The 3,247-nt window shown below is 50.4% G+C and overlaps 1 pseudogene; it reads left to right on the top strand.

Annotated features, from left to right (window-relative positions):
- The first annotated feature begins 345 nt into the window (after nucleotides 1-345).
- The window catches only part of LOC119279855, a 6,920-nt pseudogene continuing 4,018 nt past the window's right edge, over nucleotides 346-3,247 (top strand).

The raw sequence follows: 3,247 nt of genomic DNA, 5'->3' as shown, positions 1-3,247 counted from the left end.
TGCAACAAGAGCGTTGTTGAGTTGGCCTGGCCACTTCTGATTAGTTGAGCGGGTCTACAAAAACATTATTAGTGAGCTTAATGGGCTACTCTTGAGACATTTGTTCGCATTGTTAAGCCAGTTAGTTTCACAAACTAAAAATAAATATTATCTCAGTTCATTAATAAATAAGCATGAGCTCCCTCGCAAAAATAAAATAAAAAAATAAGCACGAGCTGAACGAGCCTATCAAACGACTGCTCGTTAAGCTCGTGGAGCTTCGAACTTTACATCCACCCCTATGCGGAGCAAATTGCTGACACGGCTAAAACCTCTCCGTGGCCCATCTCCACGCCTATAAAAAGCATGCCAGGCAGTGCAAACAGCTATCCTACTCCAGTTCGTTCCTGTTGCCTTGCTATTCCCATCGAGAAGCTGGTCTCCTCAGCCCTGTCCCACGAACTGCTCGTCCCGCCGCCCGGCGTCTCTCTTCTTGTCATCGACCTCTCCCTCGGCCGCGACGAGGTCCGCCGTGCCGTCCTTGACGCCGGCAAGGAGCTCAGTTTCTTCCAGGTCAGACCAATTTAACCACGCCACACCAAGCATCTTTTCTTGATTAATTTGTCACCGGTATTTCGTTACGTATGTACGAGTAGGCGGAGGAGTTCATCAGCGAAGGAAACCCCAGACGCTACCGCACCCTCACCTTCGGCGAGTTCATCCGCATACATAATGTTATAAAGTTGGGCTCATCACTCAATCTCACAACCAACCTCAGCATCTCTCAACAAACACTAAACAAAAATATATGAAACACCAGGGACGATAGGCCTTTATGATGGGGTTTATGATTGTCATCGTTTGTTTGCCAAATCCTTCAACACTCAGTCACATCAAGCTACCTACCCGATGTTGATATAGTGTACATGTACGTTTGGTGATACTAGTAGTCATACATGTGGCATGTGCATCTTGATGTCGTAAAAGGGTTTGCATAAGAAATTTATTGTGCATATTGACCATAGTGAAATTTTAGAAAAATCATCGAGAACTTTTCTTGGATAAGAAAATAAAAATTGAACAGCACATATTCTACATTTGATAACCTAAAAGGATTAACACATATTTAGTAACCTAACTGTTGTATGAGTATGGTGAGTAGTCATAATTGCTCCATTTCAAGAACATGACACCTTACATAACTTGATGTGGGTGCTTGCAACTGCCCAAACTCACTTCTAGGCCACCGATAGAATGATCTAGCCGGACCAGATAAAAAGGTGGAGGCACTTTCACAGATGTACAAATGATGACTAGACCGGTGTGTGTAAGACGAAAGGATGTGTAACGACATTACAGGCTAGGGTCTCAACTTATCTTGAAAGACAGAAAGAATAGGCCTTCACCATACATTGATCAAACGATTGTTTAGCAACCACAATAACACCGCTTTTCATTAATAAGAATAGTATGATTACTAATGATAGAAGGTGTTTTTATTTTGGGAAAACCCCTTGTGAAAACCACCAAAAGAGAATGTCCTTATCATACTCATTCACGCAATCTACTTATATTAGGGAGTATAATGTGGTGCTATCTTATACCTAGAATATATAGGGGTACAGCTGGCTGCACGTTGCCCGCCAAAAGTTGAGACAGGTAAAGCATGCCACACCCACACTTCAAATTTTGAACAGGTAACCATGAAGTCTGTTACTCCGTCTGTCCCAAGTTGAGACACTTATTTTGGGACGGAGTGAGTACAATATTGCAACAAGGAAAACAAATGATTTGCATAGTAACAACCATATTGCAGAAAGGAAAAGAAATTATTTACATAGTAACTACATTCTTTTCGCGAATACGCAAAGTTTGCGTATCTTTCATTGATAGAAGGAGTTGAAATGAGAATACAGAGGGGGTACATCGCATGGCACAACCAAGGATGGCGTGAACATGGTGCCCGAAGTAGAGAGAAGTGGGATGCTCAGCCTAAACAGGAGCTACAACACAGTGCTAAACTACCCAGACCAACAAAAACAACCCAAACTAAGACAATGCCCTAACACTCGGAATCTAGTACCAGACATGGCATAAGCAAGCAAGACAACGCTTTCATGAAGGGAACGCCGTCGTCGTCCGATCCAAGGAACTGGATCTGGGGTTTCCCCCGTGCTCGAAGAGAGGCTCGGAGAATAAGCCGTGGCAGCGCCTCCAGGAAGGGTACGACACCCGTAGGTGTCACCGCTGCCAGCATGAAGCAGGGATTTCGCCCTAGCCAATGTCCGAACAATCCCAAAGCCGTCGGGACTAGATCCGAAGATAGGAACATATGTCATAAGCTGGAGCCGCCATCACCGGAATGGGAGCTTAGCCACCGGAAGCGCAGGCATTGGACCCGGCGGGGGTGGGGCGAGGCAAGGGGTGGCCGTCACGGTCGGAGAGGCGACGACATGATGAAGAGGAACCAACACACGGGATGCGACGGCAACCAGCGTGTCGACGAGCCAGGATCCAGAGAATGCAGACCTGGATCGACTAAGCCAGAGCCGCCAAACCACCAGCGAACCCAGGAAGCTGGAAAGAGCGCAGCTTCCAGAGAACCGGGGCCAAACCCGCTACGGGAGGAACTCCAGCGAGCTGGACCCTGGAAAACGCAGGTTCGAAGCCAACTGGGACCGCAGCGGCAAGGGCGAATTCCACCATGTGCAGGCCGCCACATCGAAGACGAGAAGAACCACACCACCCCGAGCAAAACGGTTGCAGCCCCGTGTGGATCCAGAACGGGGCCACCTGCAACACCAACGACGAAAAACCCATCTGCGGTAGGCGCACCGCGCATGGCCATGGCTGGCCCGTGTGCACGCGCCCAAGAAGAGGGCACCCACGCATGGCTACGCACGGCCAGCACGCCACGCACGCACTCATGGGATGCCTCCGCCGCGGCCCCCAGCCAGATCCATTGAGCACGCACTAGTAGCCGGGAAGAGGATGCCGTCGGAGGCCAGATCCGTCGAGCACGCGCTAGTAGCCGGGGAGAGGACGCCTCCGGGGACAGGATAGCCAACCGGAGAGGGAGGCGCCGCCGCGCGAAGAGGAGACCGCTGCGGGACGCGCCCCACTGACTCGAGGACTGGCCTCGTCTGACGAAGAATGCCCCGCCGCCGCCCTCCTTGGCCACGCACGGACTTCGCCGGCGTCCCTCCGGCGACGGCGAAGCTCAAGGGTGCGGCCGGCGGCGCAACTAGGGTTCCCTCGAGTCGCCAGG

This window comes from Triticum dicoccoides, chromosome 3B, assembly GCF_002162155.2.
Source record: "Triticum dicoccoides isolate Atlit2015 ecotype Zavitan chromosome 3B, WEW_v2.0, whole genome shotgun sequence".
NCBI lineage: Eukaryota > Viridiplantae > Streptophyta > Magnoliopsida > Poales > Poaceae > Triticum > Triticum dicoccoides.
This window is presented reverse-complemented; position numbering and strand designations above follow the sequence as displayed.